This window comes from Nerophis ophidion, linkage group LG06 (assembly GCF_033978795.1).
Source record: "Nerophis ophidion isolate RoL-2023_Sa linkage group LG06, RoL_Noph_v1.0, whole genome shotgun sequence".
Taxonomy (NCBI): Eukaryota; Metazoa; Chordata; class Actinopteri; order Syngnathiformes; family Syngnathidae; genus Nerophis; species Nerophis ophidion.
This window is the reverse complement of record NC_084616.1, coordinates 67,377,321-67,398,789: the sequence shown is the minus strand read 5'-3', so window position 1 is coordinate 67,398,789 and position 21,469 is coordinate 67,377,321.

Here is a 21,469-nt window from a genome sequence, read left to right as displayed (position 1 = left end):
AGGCACGTTAAATGGATTGCACTCTCTATTTGAGAGACGCAAACCTCTGCTCTCGTGCTTAGTAGATACATTTTCAAGTTTGCAAATGTTTTCGGACACGTAAAACTTTAGCAGATAAGACTCATAATACATTGAGATTAAAGGCCTGCTGAAATTAGATTTTCTTATTTAAACTATAACGGAGAAGCAGGAGCCATTAAAGGCCTACTGAAATGAGATGTTCTTATTTAAACGAGGATAGCAGGTCCATTCTATGTGTCATACTTGATCATTTTGCGATATTGCCATATTTTTGCTGTAAGGATTTAGTAGAGAACATCGACGATAAAGTTTGCAACTTTTGGTCGCTAATAAAAAAGCCTTGCCTGTACCGGAAGTAGCAGACGATGACGTCACCTGTTGATGGCTCCTCACATATTCACATTGTTTTTAATGGGAGCCTCCAACAAAAAGAGCTATTCGGACCGAGAAAACGACAATTTCCCCATTAATTTGAGCGAGGATGAAAGATTCGTGTTTGAGGATATTGATAGCGACGGACTCGACACGGGTTGTGGAGCTCCTCACATCCTCACATTTTTTATAATTATAGCCACCAGCAGCAAGGGCGATTCGGACCAAGAAAGCAACGAGATCCCCATTAATTTGAGCGAGGATGAAAGATTTGTGGACGAGGAAAGTTAGAGTGAAGCACTAGGAAAAAAAAAAGGGGAAGGCACTGGGAGCGATTCAGATGTTATTAGACACATTTACTTGGATAATTCTGGAAAATACCTTATCTGCTTATTGTGTTACTAGTGTTTTAGTGAGATTATAAAGTCATACCTGAAAGTCGGAGGGCTGGGGTGACCGCCAGTGTCTCTGATGGAAGCCATATGGAGGATCCAAGAAAGTCACAGGTGCCTTTTTGACAGCTGCTGCAGGAGGACGCAAACTCCGCTCAAGTCTCCGGTAAGAGCCGACTTAATATCAAAATGTTCTCATCCAAAAACTTGCTGGTTGACATGTACGCTTGACCGCTCTGTTCCATATTAAAGCTTCACGACAAACAAAGAAACACCGGCTGTGTTTTGGTTGCTAAAGGCAGCTGCAATCCACCGCTTTCCACCAACAGCATTGTTCTTTATAGTCTCCATTACTAATGGAACAAATTGCAAAAGATTCAGCAACACAGATGTCCAAATTACTGTGTAATTAGCCGTGAGTGGTGCTGGGATAAAATGTCCGCTCCAACCAAGGACATCACAAGTATGCGTCAACATAAGTGTCATCATTCCACAACATTTTCAACATGATACCTCGCGGCAAATTTAAAATTGCAATTTAGTAAACTAAAAAGGCCGTAAATTTAGGCCTGCGCTTATGAATTTGAGTGTGTTGTAAGGATACCATCACGAAAAGCACATTTGATAAAAAAAAACCTTTATTATGGTCTTACATTTACTTATAAATGAAGTCCATGCGCAGCTTCTTCTGATCAAAAGCATCAATAACTTGTTTATAGAAGTCTTCCTTATCTTTCTTCAGTTTTGAACGTCTCTCTGTCTCGATGAAGATCTTCCTTTATTACCTCCTACTTATATTGAAAGTCCAGTTTATGAAACTGTTTTATTTTAGATATGTAATCCTCCATGTTAAAAGTGCAAGCGAGAGGAAAAAATAAACGATCGCTGCTCACTCTTGCTGCTTGTTGTCACTTCTTCTGCAGCCGAGTTGTCGCAAGAAGGATCACTAGCGCCCTCTACCACCAGGAGGTGGGAGTCATTTAATGACTCATATTTGACACACGCAGCTACGGTATATTAATTAAAAATAGCTGCTTACTGTTCCTTTTAAGCATACTCAATAGCTTGGACCTTAAATCCTGCAAATTTTTTAAAAAATATTCTAAAAATTGTCACGCCTGTAAGTTTATGTTTTGGCTTTGGTCAGGTTATGTTTAGTTTTTTGGACATTTAGTTCTGTCTTGGCACCTCCTGGTTTGTTTTCGTCTCCATGCCAACTCATTAGTTTTCACCTGTCATGTCACGTCCCTGTCCTCAGCCTCACACCTGTTTTCACTAATTATCGTAGCTACTTAAGTCACTCTTTTTCTTGTCTTCATTCTGGGATCTTCACACACACACACTCCCTACCCATGCTGTTCCAACTTCCATGCCCTCGTCCACAGTTCCGTGCCGTGTAAGTTTTGTTGTTTATGCCACAGTGCTAGTTTTGTTTTTTCATGGCAGAGTGCAAGTGTTTTCTTTTCATGTTTGTAGTTTGCAGCATTTATGCTAGTCTTTTGTTTGTTCATAGCCAAGTGTTTGTACCTCCTTGTGAGTGATTTTGTTTATCTTTGATTAGTTACAGTGTTAAATAAAAATATGTACTCACAGTCACGTCTTCCTCGTGCTAATCCTCATCTGCGTCGAAGAAACAAATTCAATCCACATCCAAGTCAAGTTGTGACAAAAATAACAATTCAAAAGTCCTTTATAAGTATATTTATTGAATAATAATTCAACACAATATGAATGTAAGTTCACAAACTGTGAAAAGAAATGCAACAATGCAATATTCAGTGTTGACAGCTAGATTTTTTGTGGATATGTTCCATAAATATTTATGTCGAAGATTTCTTTTTTGTGAAGAAATGTTTACAATTAATGTCATGAATCCAGATAGATCTCTATTACAATCTCCAAAGAGGGCACTTTAAGTTGATGATTACTCCTATGTGTAGAAATCTTTATTTATAATTGAATCACTTGTTTATTTTTCAACAGGTTTTTAGTTATTTTTGTATTTTTTTTCCAAATACTTCAAGAAAGACCACTACAAATGAGCAATATTTTGCACTCTTATACAATTTAATGAATCAGAAACTGATGACATTGTGCTGTATTTTACTTCTTTATCTCCTTTTTTTCAAACAAATATGCTTTGCTCTGATTAGGGGGTACTTGAATTAAAAAAATGTTCACAGGGGGTACATCACTGAAAAAAGGTTGAGAACCACTGCAATAGAAGATGCGTTTTGTACAATGTTGTCATGGGAATAAGTAATATTTTTGTTGTGTGTTCCGAGTCCTTTGATTTATTCTGACTCTGAGATACAGGCTATGACTTTAAGTGCAATATTATTCTCAGAAGACCAGATGATTAACTGACGATACCAGCAATGCAAGTTGTATCTCTTGCTTTTGTTTTGGCATCTAGCCTGTGTTATTTTGTTTGTGTTTGCCTCTGCTCGGTTCCGCTGGGCTGCCTTTCCTCCCGAGTGTCACTTTGGGATGTCTTAGCTGGCGCTAACGGGAGGCCTCGCAGGGTCAGTGTGTGAGCCTTTTTTTTGGTGTATGTGTAAGTGGAGGTTCCCCTGGGTCACAGTGAAGTGTTTGCTAGTGTGGAAACACTGTGTGGCAGGTAAACACACACACACACACACGCACACACACACACACACACACACTATGGCCTGTCTACAAACTAGCAGTGTGAAAACAAACCGACTAGTGCAAGAGGATGCTCTAACGTGTCTGCTTTTTGCTGTAACCAGGCGTCTAATTATCAGTGCCTAACAAAAAAATGCTGAATTTAATCGGATTGATGAAACTCATTGTCACACTTATACTTTCAATACTTTTCTCATCACATTTTTAGTATCATACTATTTTACTGCAATAGAGGTGTGAGGGTGCAAGTATATATGTAAATATTACGCTAAATCAAATCAAATCAACTTTATTTATGAAGCACATTTAAAATGTACCACAGGGGTAGCCAAAGTGCTGTACAATGGACAGCTTAAAAGATAATATGAGGACCGAGCAAACAACACAACACAAACAAAACATGATAAAAAATAAATAAATAAAACATAAAAACATGAAAACAGGTTCACAGCAGGTGTATAATGGGGCGCCATTGCAGGATGGATATGATTTAGTGTTAAAAGCCAAGGAATAAAAGTATGTTTGTAAGAGAGATTTAAAAACAGGAAGAGAGGAGGCTTGTCTAACACTCAGAAGTAGGTCGTTCCAGAGCTTGGGAGCAGCAGCAGCGAAAGCTCTGTCACCTCTAAGCTTCAGCCTTGTGTCAGGGACCGTCAGTAGCAGCTGATCGGCTGATCTTAGGGATCGAGTGGGGCAGTAAGGCTGAAGGAGGTCAGAGAGATATGTTGGCGCGAGGTTGTTTAGACATTTAAAAACAGAAGGAGTTTAAAATTGATTTGAAAACGCACAGTATCGAATCAATCACAGCTAGTACAGTCATCCACCTATTTTTGACCTTGCTGCTCAAACAACAAACATAGAGTATGCCAGGAACCTTTAAGTCCCAAGGACGACACAAAGACGTGCAAGTAGAACTAACAGTTCCTGGACATATGGCAGAAAAGTGGCTTGAGTTACAAGGTGTCTCTAAAGTTTGGACATTTAAACATACATTCGCTTACTACATTTTCAATAGTGAAACAATAGGTAATTAATTTTAATAAAAATAATTATAGTTAAGGGCAGCACGGTGGCACAGGGTTTAGTGCATGTGCCTCACAATACGAAAGTTCTGAGTAGTCCTGGGTTCAATCCCGGGCTCGGGATATTTCTGTGTGGAGTTTGTATGTTCTCCCCGTGACTGCGTGGGTTCCTTCCGGGTACGCCGGCTTCCTCCCACTTTCAAAAACATGCACCTGGGGATAGGTCGATTGGCAACACTAAATTGGCCCTAGTGCAGCATTTCTCAAAGTGTGGGGCGGGCCCCACTGGTGGGGAATAGAGACATGACAGGTGGGGCGCGAGGAACGGGAGGAAATTTCACTTAAAAAATTTTTGGGGGAATTATATTTATAGATTTTTTTTTTTTACTATGCTTTTGTTTTCTATACACACTGTAAATCACTTTGTGATTCTGTCTGTGAAATCTGTTATATAAATAAATGTAAATTACTTAATTTTCCTATAGGCTTTACATTTTTAGGTAGGAGCGAAAGTTTGACAGACATAGCAACAGTAACTAAAAGGGGCGGGGCTAAGCGGAACAATTTTTTTCGTGGATGGGTAGCAGGCTAATGTGTGGACCACCATTACACAAAATGGATAAATTTGAGACTCGCACCTCAAAGGTCATCGAGCCAGAGCCAGCGCCTGCAGAGAAATAAAAATCTGACGGGCTTAATCAACCAAAAAGCCAACCGAAAAGAACACATGATGAAGGGTATCTTGCTCTTGGATTCACGGCAACGGCGGTGGGGGCAGAGGAGAGACCCCTGTGTGTTCTGTGTCTAAAACCGCTTGCAGCAGACAGCATGAGACCCAACAAATTAAAGAGACACTTCGAGACCACACACCCCAATCACGTCAATAAGCCACTTGATTTCTTTCATTGAACTTGATACACGTTACACCACAGCTGCATAGTTATTTTATTTATTATTGAAATTGATGTTATTTTATGTTATTGAGTTTGAATGTATACAACTTGAATGTTACCTGATGTTCAATAAATTTGAAAATGTTACGCTTGGGCATTAGCGTTCTGTTGGGGCGATGGGGGAAGGTGGGGCCTGAAAACTCCCCTTGTCCAAAGTGGGGGATGACAAAAAAAGTTTGAGAACCACTGTGTGAATGTGAGTGTATGACGACTGCGGGGCATCGTGATGCGGGTTCGTTCTTTCTTGATGCAGTCGGGCTACGGACACAGCGTGAAGGTAAGAACCAAATATTTATTTAATAAATAAAACAGACTATGAAACTGGTATCAGGCACAAAAGGCAAGACAAACAGAACTAGCATGGGAGCTAGAAAAAACCAAAAGCATATTGGGAAGCTAGCGAGTACAAAACTGGTTTCCAGAATCGGGAATCAGGGTCGTCACTGATTCGTGTAACACAAACTAGGAAGCAATGATGAGTGAACAAAAAAGGCAGGCTTAAATCAGGTCAGTAATAACAAAAACAGGTGGGCGTCAAAAGCAAGGGGCGGGTGAAATTAATGCGTGACTATTGTAACAGACTATACAAGGAAGTACAACCAGGAACTGAAAGAGTCCAAAACAAACAAAAAATTCAAAAAGACTCAAAAACCTAATTCAAAATATGATCCGGGCGACGTATCACAGCAGAGTGTGAATGTTGTGTGTCTATCTGTGTTGGCCTTGTGATTGTCATGCCTGTAAATCAGGTTTATGTTTGATCATGTTATGTTTTGTTTTTTGGACTCTTGTTTCCTGTTTTGCACTTCCTGGTTTTGTTTGTTTCCATAGTTACTCATTAGTTTCCACCTGGTCTCCAAGACACGCCCCTGTCCTCAGCCTCACACCTGTTAGTAATCATTATCACAGCTAGTATTTAAGCCATTTGTTGTCTGTTCCTCGGCCTGGGAACTTTGCTACCTACATACCGACCTTCCTGCCTATGCTGCACCTCCTTCATGCCCTCGATCACCTGCCACGCACCATGCTATTCATGCCCTTTGTTTTTGGTCACAGTAAGTGTTTTGTTTTAGTTGTTCATAGCCATGCCATCGTGCTGTTTTTGTTTATAGTTCATTGTTATTCATGCCATTGAGCAAGTGTTTTGGTTTCATGTTTATAGTTATAGCCTCGGTTCTAGTCTTTTGTTTCATAGCCCTGTTTTTGAACCGCCATTGTTTTCTTGTTGTTGTATTATAGTGTTTAAACAAATTAAACATGTAACTTAATTCACGCCTTGCTCGTCCCAAATTCCCTCTGCGTCGAAAAGCAAAACAAATCCAAGTCAAAGTCCTGACAGTGATGAGGTGGCGACTTGTCCAGGGTGTACCAGGCCTTCCGCTCAAATGCAGCTGCGATAGGCTACAGCACCCCCCGCGACCCCAAAAAGGGAAAAGCGGTAGAAAATTGAATAATGGAATAATTATAGTTAAATAACCTTAAAATAGAATCAATACAAATAGAGATATTGTGTACAAATACAACTACATGCATCCATTTCCTACCGCTTATTTCCTTTGGGGTCGCGGGGGGCGCTGGTGCCTATCTCAGCTACAATCGGGCGGAAGGCGGGGTACACCCTGGACAAGTCGCCACCTCATCACAGGAGAACAACTCTATATTGTCAATTCAAGCTAATGAGTTTCGGCGTGGCGAAGTTGGTAGAGTGGCTGTGCCAGCAATCTGAGGGTTACTGGTTCAATCCCCACCTTCTACCATCCAAGTCACGTTGTGTCCTTGGGCAAGACACTTCACTCTTGCTCCTGATTGGTCCTGGTGAGCGCCTTGCATGGCAGCTCCCACCGTCAGTGTGTGAATGTGTGTGTGAATGGGCTAATGTGAAAATACTGTCAAAGCACTTTGGGCTCCTTAAATCAATCAATCAATCAATCAATGTTTACTTATATAGCCCTAAATCACTAGTGTCTCAAAGGGCTGCACAAACCACTACGACATCCTCGGTAGGCCCACATAAGGGCAAGGAAAACTCACACCCAGTGGGACATCGGTGACAATTATGACCCAGTGGGACGTCGGTGACAATGATGAATATGAGAACCTTGGAGAGGAGGAAAGCAATGGATGTCGAGCGGGTCTAACATGATACTGTGAAAGTTCAATCCACAATGGATCCAACACAGTCGTGAGAGTCCAGTCCAAAGCGGATTCAACACAGCAGCGAGAGTCCCGTTCACAGCAGAGCCAGCAGGAAACCATCCCAAGCGGAGGCGGATCAGCAGCGCAGAGATGTCCCCAGCCGATACACAGGCAAGCAGTACATGGCCACCGGATCGGACCGGACCCCCTCCACAAGGGAGAGTGGGACATAGAAGAAAAAGAAAAGAAACGGCAGATCAACTGGTCTAAAAAGGGAGTCTATTTAAAGGCTAGAGTATACAAATGAGTTTTAAGGTGAGACTTAAATGCTTCTACTGAGGTGGCATCTCGAACTGTTACCGGGAGGGCATTCCAGAGTACTGGAGCCCGAACGGAAAACGCTCTATAGCCCGCAGACTTTTTTTGGGCTTTGGGAATCACTAATAAGCCGGAGTCCTTTGAACGCAGATTTCTTGCCGGGACATATGGTACAATACAATCGGCAAGAAAGGATGGAGCTAGACCGTGTAGTATTTTATACGTAAGTAGTAGAACCTTAAAGGCACATCTTAAGTGCACAGGAAGCCAGTGCAGGTGAGCCAGTACAGGCGTAATGTGATCAAACTTTCTTGTTCTTGTCAAAAGTCTAGCAGCCGCATTTTGTACCAACTGTAATCTTTTAATGCTAGACATGGGGAGACCCGAAAATAATACGTTACAGTAGTCGAGGCGAGACGTAACAAACGCATGGATAAACCAAAAAGGGGTAGAAAAATGCTACACAAGTACAACCCATTCACCATTTTATCATGTTCTGCTGGTGGTGTGCCCTTTGATTTTTTTCAATGAAAAAAATGTGCGGTCAGAGGTCACTTTGGTGTTTTAACTGAGGATGTCTCATTAGGTCAACATTCTGTAAATGGTCTTTTTACAGACAGTAAAGTACACACATGGCAGACACACAAAACATATGACACATGCTGTTTATTAAACACATTTTTGAACATCTGCTAATTCTTGGGTGTGCGTTTGTGTGACTCTCATATCCAGTAACAGTGACTTCCTGTCTGCTTTCATCAACGAAACAGGATGAATCCTTGTTACTGACAACGCCGTGTCACAGTTACTTTGAACTTGATCCATGGACACTCTTGATGACCTACGGACAATCACATAAATCGTTAAATCATTTATCAATTCATTTTTTTTTTTTTGCTTTTCTGCTGGTGAGCTTGACCTATTCATCCTGAACCACCATCCAATCCCAAGACACTAAAATGTATTTAAAAACCAGCATTCTCACACCCTATATAGATTTACTTTAATAATCCTTCACACCATTGTTCAGTAACTAAGTTAACGTAACATGCCTAATATTGTTTTGGCCACAGGAACTAAATGTCTGATTAACTATGCTTATCTTTCCATTTTCTGTGCTTCGTGTCAAGATCCATGATCCGGATCATGTTTTGTTTGGTTATGTTCTGTTGGTTGTGGACTCCCTTGGTTCCTGTTTTGTGCACTTTGGGTGTTTGTTTTGGTTTCCATGGGCACTGATTGGTTTCACCTGCCTCCATACTCGCCAACCCTCCCGGATTTTCCGGGAGACTCCTGAAAATCAGCGCCTCTCCCGAAAACCTCCCGGGACAAATTTTCTCACAAAAATCTCCCGAAATTCAGGCGGAGCTGGAGGCCACGATCCCTCCAGCTCCATGCGGACCTGAGTGACGTGTATAAAAAGCGTGTCTGCCCAATGACGTTATAACTGTAGAATGATCGTGGGCGAGTTCTTGGTTTCTTATGTGGGTTTATTGTTAGGCAGTTTCATTAACGTCTTCCCAGCGCAGTAACAACACACAACAACAACAGTCACGTTTAAGTCTAACACTCAACCGTAATGCAGTTCGTCTGCCGTAAACAGCATGTGACACTCTTAAACAGGACAATACTGCAATCTACTGTACATGATGCACCACAACACGACAGAAAATGTGTCCCGGGAGGTTTTCGGGAGAGGCGCTGAATTTCGGGAGTCCCAAGGAAAATCTGGGAGGGTTGGCAAGTATGCTCCTACCTCACGCTGTCGTCCGGAGCTGTCTGATTTGCATTCCAGGAGAACAAACCTCGACCCGACCCGCCACATGTGACAACTTCATACCAAAGCCTTGTCTTCCTGGAGCTCCCGAAGGCACCGTGATGAAAACTTTGGGATTATTTTGTAAATGGTTCAAGACTTATGCTTAAAAAAATAGCTTCACTACTCCTGAACTAGAATGAAGAAGTATTTGACTACTAAAGGTCCGTTGTCTGATCGCTGATGATGATTACGATATAATGACTGTCATTGTATCTGGTTTATTTTTTGTTTTTATTTTTAGTTTATTTACTATTTGTGCTGCTGTTCTGGCCCTTCATCACCAGCATGTTTATACAGTTTGGCCACCAACCTAAGCAACAAGTGAAATACAAACCCCGTTTCCATATGAGTTGGGAAATTGTGTTAGATGGAAATATAAACGGAATACAATGATTTGCAAATCCTTTTCAACTCATATTCAATTGAATGCACTACAAAGACAAGATATTTGATGTTCAAACTCATAAACTGTATTTTTGCAAATATTTAGCTTAGAATTTAGTGGCTGCAACATAATTTAATTATGCTCTTAAGTGCATGAATTGCAAATCTCAGCCAAAACACATGTCACAGGTCCTAAGAAAGTTTCCTCCCTGAGCGAGAAGACTTATCATGGATATGATATCGTGTGATGTTTGCTTTTTTCCATAAATTGGGTGCAGCTTTGTACAAACCCTGTTTCCTTATGAGTTGGGAAATTGTGTTATATGTAAATATAAATGGAATACAATGATTTGCAAATCCTTTTCAACCCATAGTCAGTTGAATGCACTACAAAGACAAGATATTTGATGTTCAAACTCATAAACTTAATTTTTTTTTGCAAATAATAGCTAACTTATAATTTCATGCCTGCAGCATGTGCCAAAGTAGTTGGGAAAGGGCATGATCACCACTGTGTTACATCACCTTTTCTTTAGAAAACACTCAATACACGTTTGGGAACTGAGGAAACCAATTGTTGAAGCTTTGAAAGTGGAATTCTTTCTCATTCTTGTTTTATGTAGAGCTTCAGTCGTTCAACAGTCCGGGGTCTCCGCTGTCGTATTTTACGCTTAATTATGCGCCACACATTTTCAATGGGAGACAGGTCTGGACTGCAGGCGGGCCAGAAAAGTACCCGCACTCTTTTTTTACGAAGACACGCTGTTGGAACATATGGCTTGGCCTTGTCTTGCTGAAATAAGCAGGAGCGTCCATGATAACGTTGCTTGGATGACAACATAGGTTGCTCCAAAACCTGTAGGGACCATTCAGCATTAATGGTGCCTTCACAGATGTGTAAGTTACCCATGCCTTGGGCACTAATACACTCCCATGCCATCACAGATGCTGGCTTTTGAACTTTACGCCTATAACAATCCAGGTTGTTATTTTCCTCTTTGTTCCGGAGGACACCACGTCCACAGTTTCCAAATATAATTTGAAATGTGGACTTGTCAGACCACAGAACACTTTTCCACTTTGCATCAGTCCATCTTAGATGATCTCGGGCCCAGCAAAGCCGGCGGTGTTTCTGAGTGTTGTTGATAAATGGGTTTTGCTTTGCATATTAACTTGCACTTACAGATGTAGCGACCAACTGTAGTTACTGACAGTGGTTTTATGAAGTGTTCCTGAGCCCATGTGGTGATATCCTTTACACACTGATGTTGGTTTTTGATGCAGTACCGCCCTCGGGATCAAATATCCGTAATATCATCGCTTACGTGCAGTGATTTCTCCAGATTCTCTGTACCTTTTGATGATTTTACGGACCGTAGATGGTAAAATCCCTAAATTCCTTGCAATAGCTCGTTGAGAAACGTTGTTCTAAAACTGTTCGACAATTTGCTTAGAAAGTGGTGACCCTCACTTCATCCTTGTTTGTGAATTACTTAGCATTTCATGGAAGCTGCTTTTATACCCAATCATGGCACCCACCTGTTCCCAATTAGCCTGCACACTTGTGGGATGTTCCAAATAAGTGTTTGATGAGCATTCTTAAACTTTATCAGTATTTTTTGCCACATTTCCCAACTTCTTTGTCATTTGTTGCTGGCATCAAATTCGAAAGTTAATGATTATTTGCAAAAAAAAAAAAAAAATGTTTATCAGTTTGAACATCAAATATGTTGTCTTTGTAGCATATTCAACTGAATATGGGTTGAAAATTATTTTCAAATCATTGTATTCTGTTTATATTTACATCTAACGAAATTTCCCAACTCATATTGAAATGGGGTTTGTAATCAAAAGAGGATCAAAAATACAATTATGAGACTCAATCTAGTTGTCACCTTTGAGTCCAAGGAGCTAATTGGACATTTTATATACATTTTTTTTTTTTCAACTGAACGCTGTGTTATTAATGAGGCTGGTTCTGCTTTAAAAGGCACACACATCACTTTAAGACTATAAAAATTCTGGAACAATAAAAACACATCATTTGCATCCGAATAATTAAAAACAATTGCATGGATTTCAATAATGCCAAATAATCAAAGGGACATATCAAGTTTCTCCAGCACCGCACTTTGAATGTGTATTGTGTAGCACCAACACAATCTTCTTAATTGGGTGGAGATTGTAGCGATCGCTAATGTGTGTGTGTGTGTGTGTGTGTGTGTGCATGTCTGCCTTTTAGCAGTAGCTCACAACTATTGGATTGAGATCATGTTGACTGCATTAACACCCGCTAACATCTTTGTGCAAGCAAAACATTCCCTCAGTGTACGATTGCTTCTCGGTACTGACTGGGGCGTCTCCATCCACTTAAATATGCAGACAATATAGTGTACTCTACAATCTACAGTACAGTACACTCCCTAACCACAACACAAAGTACACCTTCATCATCTCATGAGAGTCATCATAAACGATGTATTGAGTAGTAATACCGCTCAAGTTTAATTGACACAATTGGATTTATTCTTCTTCTACATTTGTATCAGTCCAACTATTTGAATGATCTCATTACAGTAAGCTGAATTACTGAAACATTCAAATAAACTGATAATGAAATAATATTTGAGAGTGCAATAATACGTTTGGTTGCTCATGCAAAATACATTCTTATGAAATATATCCTATGAATATTAGTAAAGGATATAAACTTACCCAACATAAAATAAAAGCCAAATTGAGCTATCTTGTTTAATAGTATAAAACCCCCAAGTCAGACAGCAGGACCACTCACCTTGTGTGCTTGCAAAAGAATGAGGCTTGGGGTCTCTACCGAGTCTTGTTAACCACGTCCCTGCCACCTTTGGACTTTAGACCCATGTGTGGAGTTGTCTAATCTTTATGGCTCTAGGTAAGAACACACATGATGAGGAATAGCAGATATGAGCTTTTCCATCTCAGTAATATTAGTCCACTTTATGGTCTTTTTTTTTTTTTCACTGTGGCGACAAGTGGGCCATATGCTCCCTGTGGGTGACATTTGACTGACTTCAATTCAAATTGAACTTTGCATGAGATTCATCAAAACACCACAGTCATAGAGGATCTAAAAGTTTTTGCAGGTTGTCCTTACAAAAATCACAGTGCAATTTTCACATGTGTTTTTTGGCATTAGGTCTTTAAAAAAAGGACTCCTGTCATATGAATTATCTTTGGCGAGCGTGAACAAATAGGCCCTACTATGATGAATAACAATTGCTAAACAGCGTGGGCAAACTATTAAACTATGTACTATTAGTGGGTGACTTGTGTTTACAATTGGTAACTAGTGCAAAAATAAATATTTTGCGTGCATTACATACTGTCACCATGGAGACACTCATTTCCCTCCACATTCATGTTATCATGCTCCTACCTGAAGCATGTTGTTATGGTTTGAAAAATGTAGCACACAACTTAAATCTGCATTAGGTTTTCTGGACTATATAGAATTGCTGCGCCAAAGTTGAAGTGAATTATTGTGAAGTGAATTATATTTATATAGCGCTTTTCTCTAGTGACTCAAAGCGCTTTACATCGTTAAACCCAATATCTAAGTTACATTTAAACCAGTGTGGGTGGCACTGGGAGCAGGTGGGTAAAGTGCCTTGCCCAAGGACACAACGGCAGTGACTAGAATGGCGGAAGCGGGAATCGAACCTGCAACCCTCAACTTGCCGGCACGGCCACTCTACCAACCGAGCTATGCCGCCCCGCTGGGAGATACTGGCACTCTATGCTGGAGTGATCAAGATGCAAGAAAATGTTTTTGGAAGGATATATATACTGTATATATATATGTATATATGTATATATGTATATATATATATATGTATATATATATATATATATATATATATATGTATTTTTGTATATATATATATATGTATGTATATGGTAAACGGTAAATGGGTTGTACTTGTGTAGCGTTTTTCTACCCCTTTTTAAGGAGCCCAAAGCGCTTAGACAGTATTTCCACATCCACCCATTCACACACGCATTTACACACTGACGGCGGGAGCTGCCATGCAAGGCGCTCACCAGGACCCATCAGGAGCGAGGGTGAAGTGTCTTACCCAAGGACACAACAGACGTGACTAGGATGGTAGAAGGTGGGGATTGAACCAGTAACCCTCAGATTGCTGGCACAGCCACTCTACCAACTTTGCCACGCCAGAACATACATATATATATATATATATATATATATATATATATATATATATAAATACACTCGTCAGACCACAGAACACTTTTACACTTTGCATCAATTCATCTTAGATGAGCTCGGGCCCAGCAAAACCGGTGGCATTTCTGGGTGTTGTTGATAAATGGGTTTTGATTTGCATAGCAGAGTTTTAACTTGCACTTACAGATGTAGCGACCAACCGTAGTTACTGACAGTAAGTTTATGAAGTGTTCCTGAACCCATGTAGTGATATCCTTTACACACTGATGTCAGTTTTTGATGCAGTACTTTATCAGTATTTATTGCCACCTTTCCCAACTTCTTTGTGACGTGATGCTGGCATCAAATTTTAAAGTTAATGATTATTTGCACACAAAAAAATGTTTATCAGTTTGAAAATCAAATATGTTGTCTTTGTAGCATATTCAACTGAATATCGGTTGAAAATGATTTGTAAATCATTGTATTCCATTTATATTTACATGATTATGAGCTCCTTATTTTCTCCAAAATTAAAAAACTGAATGAACATCTTTCACGTCCGTCCAGGGGCTGTAAAACCCCAAAAAACAAACGATTAAAACCACAATCTTACAATAGTAAAACCTGATGCAGGTCGGCCTCAATGGCAAACAATTGTAATCCATAAAAATCCAAAATAACACTCTTAGGGCCTGATCTACTATGATCCAATTAATAGTAAGTGCTAAATAGCGTGTGTAAACTATAAAATTGTTTGAACTCATTGCGGGTTTGTTCCTGGTGATAAACTAAGACTGTATGCACACAATTGATAACAAGTCCAAAACTGGTGCAGTTTGCATGTACTTTTCAAACCTGCTATATATAAAAGCAAAACAGTTGCAGGTTTGATATATAACATTGCGAGTCCTAAATGGTTGTATTTGCCTCTTTGTCAACTATTGTGGGTTTTCTCATTATCAGCATATATTTCGGATATACATGAAGACTAGTTAAATGGATTGCAATCCTCATTGATTAGCTTTACGTGTTCAATCAGGTTAGCACATGTTTTAATATACAGAAAAGTTCAGGCCCTAAGTGTGATAAAACGTCTAATAAACAGATTTTTGTTGAACTCATCAAGTCTCTTTTGAAGTGACCTCTGGTGTTAGAAAATAACAGATAGGGTGAAGTAATGAATTTAAATCTGAAAATTTGATGTCTTTAAAAAACAGCGGATCGGAAGAAGCTGTATTCAAGCATAAACCATATAAGTGATGCCACAAGCGTAATGTGGTCTGTGGCTTGCTCTCACCTTCTTCTTTTCTCTTTGTGTTTTACGTGTCTCTCTGCGTGGTCAGGATGCAGCACCTTGTGGTCAAGGGGAATTGTGGCAGGGAAGAGGCAGTAAAATAAACATTTCAAGATGAGTAATGTCCAGTCTCGTCAGGACAAGATGAGACATGTCTTTTTTTTAATCATATATAACGCCAGTTTACCCTCAGAAGTGACACATATGTAAAAATGTAAATATGGACAGTAAAATGGTATTTCTGTTTACAGTAAACTTGCTCCATTCACTAATATTGGATACATATATATATATATATATATATATATATATATATATATATATATATATATATATATATATATATATATATATATATATATATATATATATATATATATATATATATATATATATATATATATATATATATATATATATATAGGGCTTCACGGTGGAAGAGGGGTTAGTGCGTCTGCCTCACAATACGAAGGTCCTGCAGTCCTGGGTTCAAATCCAGGCTCGGGATCTTTCTGTGTGGAGTTTGCATGTTCTCCCCGTGAAAGCGTGGAGAACAATGTTTAGCAATTGTTATCCATCATAGCTTCCTCTTACTTCCAAAGACATGCACCTGGGGATAGGTTGATTGGCAACACTAAATTGGCCCTAGTGTGTGAATGTGAGTGTGAATGTTGTCTGTCTATCTGTGTTGGCCCTGCGATGAGGTGGCGACTTGTCCAGGGTGTACCCCGCCTTCTGCCCGATTGTAGCTGAGATAGGCGCCAGCGCCCCCCGCGACCCCGAAAGGGAATAAGCGGTAGAAAATTGATGGATATATATATATATATATATATTAGGGCTGCGAATCTTTTGGTGTCCCACGATTCGATTCAATATCGATTCTTGGGGGTCACGATTCGATAATATATCGATTTTTTCGATTCAACGCGATTCTCGATTCAAAAACGATATTTTCCCGATTCAAAATGATTCTGTATTCATTCAATTCATAGGATTTCAGCAGGATCTACCCCAGTCTGCTGAGATGCAAGCAAAGTAGTAGATTTTTAAATAAAAGCTTTTATAATTGTGAAGGACAATGTTTTGTCGACTGATTGCAAAAATGTTAATATGTTTTAACTATTAAACGAACCAAAAATATGACTTACTTCATATTTGTGAAAACATTGGACACAGTGTGTTGTCAAGCTTATGAGATGCGATGCAAGTATTGTTCTTTTTTTTATTTTTATAAATATCTAATGATAATGTCAATGAGGGATTTTTAACTACTGCTATGCTGAAATTTTAACAAATTTTAATACTGTTGTTGATAATATTCATTTTTGTTTCACTACTTTTGGTTTGTTCTGTGTCGCGTTTGTGTCTCCTCTCAATTGCTCTGTTTATTGCAGTTCTGAGTGTTGCTGGGTCAGGTTTGGTTTTGGAATTGGATTGTATTGTTATGGTATTGCTCTGTAGTGGTTTGTTGGATTGATAAAAAAAAAAAAAATTAAAAATAAATTAAAAAAAAAATGAGAATCAATTCTGAAACCCACAACATATTCGATCGATTCGTATTCGCAAGGGGTTCTGTAGCCTATCTCATTGACATTCGGGCGGAAGGCGGGATATACCCTTAACAAGTCGCCACCTAATCGCAGGGCGAACACAGATATATAGACAACATTCACACTCACATTCACACACTAGCGCCAATTTAGTGTTGCCAATCAACCTATCCCCAGGTGCATGTTTTGGCGGTGGGAGGAAGCCGGAGTACCTGGAGGGAACCCACGCAGTCACGGGGAGAATAGTCAGTGTATTTAGTTCTCTCTGTGCTGCCTCGTCTTTGTCAAATCGTCATATGTCTTTTGGCAGTTGTTGGAATAAACTTCTTTAATAGCACTATTAGAGATGTGTGGTTTGTGGTCTCATCCGCGGAGTCTGCGGATAAACCGCGGGTCGGGCGGGTGACATGACGAAAAAATAGATTTTAATTCGATTCAGGCGGGTGGCGGTTGAACCATTCGGAAATATTTGATATACATGGTTCAGGGATTGGTATCCTTTACCATTCAAAGAGCCATTTAAGACCCGTGTCACAAAGCGAAAAAGGCAATAGGAGACACAAACATTCTCTAGAATCACTGCCGGTAGTCACCCAGTTAATAATTATTAGGGCGTGCTATGAAGCCATTGTCTTTGTCGCCTTCTACAGTATGTACAATCTGCTTGTCAGTCCAGCAATATGTTGTGTGTGGCTTCCGCAGACACACGCACACGACTGCAAGGCATACTGGGTGACACAGAGTACAGTAATGGTTGTGATATAAACAATTTTAACACTCTTAGTAATATGCGCCACACTGTGAAGCCACACCCAACAAGAATGACAAACACATTTCAGGAAAACATCCTCACAGTAACACAACATAAACGCAACACAACAAATACCCAGAATCCTTTGCATCCACGACAATTCCTGACTATTTCATACACCCCGCTAGCAGCAAGAGATCGGTAGGTTGTGAGTTCAAACCCTGTTCAAAACCCATTACTTTCCTGCTTGACACTCAGCATCAAGGGTTGGAATTGGGGGTTAAATCATCAAAAATTATTCCTCTGCGTGGCCACTACTGCTGCTCACTGCTCCCCTCACCTCCCAGGGGGTGATCAAGGGTGATGGGTCAAATGCAGGGAATAATTTCGCCACACCTAGTGTGTGTGTGACAATCATTGGTACTTTAACTTATCATTTTGTTGATTGTGTCAAAACGCACACACAAAGTGTATGAGAGCAATGACATCTTGGAGAGGAAGAATGGCAAAATAACAAAAATTCTACTCGTTGATAAAGAGGGTGGTAAAGCGTAATATGGAGGTATTTGGCCTTCAAAACTAACGATAAAGGTGGCACTTCAAACCAGCAGTTTTAAAGTATTGCTTTAAAACATGCCTCGCCAAATGTGGCGATTAGTATTACCACCTTTGCTTCAAACTTAGGTAAACATTTAAATATTAAGCATTCAGATCTGCACAAAGAGTTATAAAGAGTGACAGGTAATAATGTAGTTGTTACACCTGTCCTGCGGTCCGGCTCCGGTGCAGACCGTAGTAGAGGAGCACAGGGGAGACGTTTGCATCAGTTCACTTTACTAATCAATCGGTCGCTAAGATCCATTTTCCGGTCAGAATTCGAGGCCGCCGATTTCTGACAATCTGGTTGCTTTATTATTAGTTTTGCAGGGCACAAACGGATCCATTCATCACTTTACTGAGAAGTGCGCGCTTTCCTCTCTCTTTGTACTCGCCCATTCACTCACTGACATCACTCAGACAACACGTTGCCATTCTCGCAAACACATATACGTTACGATCATAAGTTAACCAGCTGCCCTGTTGAGCACATGTAGATACATAACATGTAGATACATAACATGTAGATACATAACATGTAGATACATAACATGTAGATACGTAGACGCCCATCTACCACCATCTAACATCTACTAGTGCAAGTAAAATGACTACATTTTGCTACAAATTCCTACAATTTGTGTTTTATTTTTCACAAATGTGTGTTCTACCTGCTACATGGCTTGCCTGTGTACATTTATCCATAGTTTTGTTTTTAGTATTTACTAATAATTGTATTTTTCCTAAAGCACAGACCAGGATTGGCAACCATAAATCATCAAGCATTTAATATAATATGAATAAAGCTGGTTCTTATATTCTAACATAATCCTTGATTATGGCAGACTATATGTAATATGGAAAATTGTCAAATGTTCTTTGACTGCAACAACAAAACATTGTGTGTAATGCCCTTTACATTTTAACCTTCTAAAATTGTTCTCAGACAGCAATAGGAAACATTTGTTTATTGTTTTGTAAGATTTTCTGTTAAAATAAGGCCACAATTGACACTTTTTTGTAGTTCCCTTTATTTGGAAAAGTATAGAAAAGTATCAATATACTTTTTGGTACCAGTACCTGTACCAACTTATTGGTATCGGGACAACCCTATGTAGGATGAATGTTATTTTTTTCCTTTTCATAAAAAATAGATTTTACAAACTAAAATGTACTCATTGGAATAATTATGTAAGATTGCAGTGCAAATCAATGAAAGTCTTTAAAATGTAAAAAATCTTTCAAGTGATGGTCACTCTTAAATGGATTTAGTTATTTAAAAAATATACATTACTATTATTGTTGTTGTTTTTTTGTCATTATATATGTATGGATCCGCTTTGGACTGGACTCTCGCGACTGTGTTGGATCCATTATGGATTGAACTTTCACAGTATCATGTTAGACCCGCTCGACATCCATTGCTTTCCTCCTCTCCAAGGTTCTCATAGTCATCATTGTCACCGACGTCCCACTGGGTCATTATTGTCACCGATGTCCTACTGGGTGTGAGTTTTCCTTGCCCTTATGTGGGCCTACCGAGGATGTCGTAGTGGTTTGTGCAGCCCTTTGAGACACTAGTGATTTAGGGCTATATAAGTAAACATTGATTGATTGATTGAGTATGAACATTTTATTCAAATTCCTATTTAATTACAGTCTCACATTCTATATTGTATTCTGTCTTTCTTGTCGTGTTATTTTCGGGCAAGTGATTGCAAGTTTCAGCTTTGATTTGGTTGACAACAGCTTATTTTGGTGCCAGGCAGTCGGTCCACTTTATATACATTGTGGTTCATGACTTTTACTGATTTTATTGATATTTGATTTGGTAGCTTCATGATCTGCATCCCAGCATCAATTGAATTGGTCAGTTTCAGTTCTATGTCTAGAGTTTCCTCTGCTCGGTTTGCAGGCAACTTGATTTTGTGAGTGGGTGGGCGCAACCAAGCAAGTGGGTGCAATTGGTAATCAACACCATTCAAAAGCCTTGCATCGATATCAGGAAAGATGCTGGTCAACATGGAGTGCCTATTGGTCCCTTATGTGGGATGTCGTTGTGGCTTGTGCAGCCCTTTGAGACACTTGTGATTAAAGGCCTACTGAAACCCACTACTACCCACCACGCAGTCTGATAGTTTATATATCAATGATGAAATATTAACATTGCAACACACGCCAATACGGCCGGTTTAGTTTACTTAATTGCAATTTTAAATTTCCCGCGAAGAATCCTGTTGAAACCATCGCAGTATGATGACGCATGCCGTGACGTCACCGGTTGTAGCGGACATGTTCTTCCAGCCCGATCCAAGCTATAAGTAGTCTGCTTTAATCGCGTAATTACACAGTATTCTGGACCTCTGTGTTGCTGAATCTTTTGCAATTAGTTCAATTGATAATGGAGACGTCAAAGAAGAAAGATGTAGGTGGGAAGCGGTGTATTGCAGCTGCCTTTAGCAAAACAAACACAGCCGGTGTTTCCTTGTTTACATTCCTGAAGGTGAAGCTTTACTATGGAACAGAGCGGTCAAGCGAACATGGTTCCCGACCACATGTCAACCGGCAGGTTTCAGTGAGAAAATTGTGCTAATAAATCGGCTCTTACCGTAGACATGAGCGGAGCTTGCGTCCTCCTGCAGCTGCGGACGATTACCTCCTCCCATTGGAGACACTGGCGGTCACCACACCTGTGACCACACCCCTCTGACTTTCAGGTACCATATAATCTCACTAAAACAGTAGTAACACAATAAGCAGATAAGGGATTTTCCAGAATTATCCTAGTAAATGTGTCTAATAACATCTGAATCGCTCCCACTGCCCTCGCCTTTTTTTTTTTTTTTTTCTAGCCCTTCACTCTCACCATCCTCATCCAAGAATCTTTCACCCTCGCTCAAATTAATGGGGAAATTGTCGCTTTCTCGGTCCGAATCGCTCTCGCTGCTGGTGGCCATGATTGTAAACAATGTGAGGATGTGAGGAGCTCCACAACCCGTGA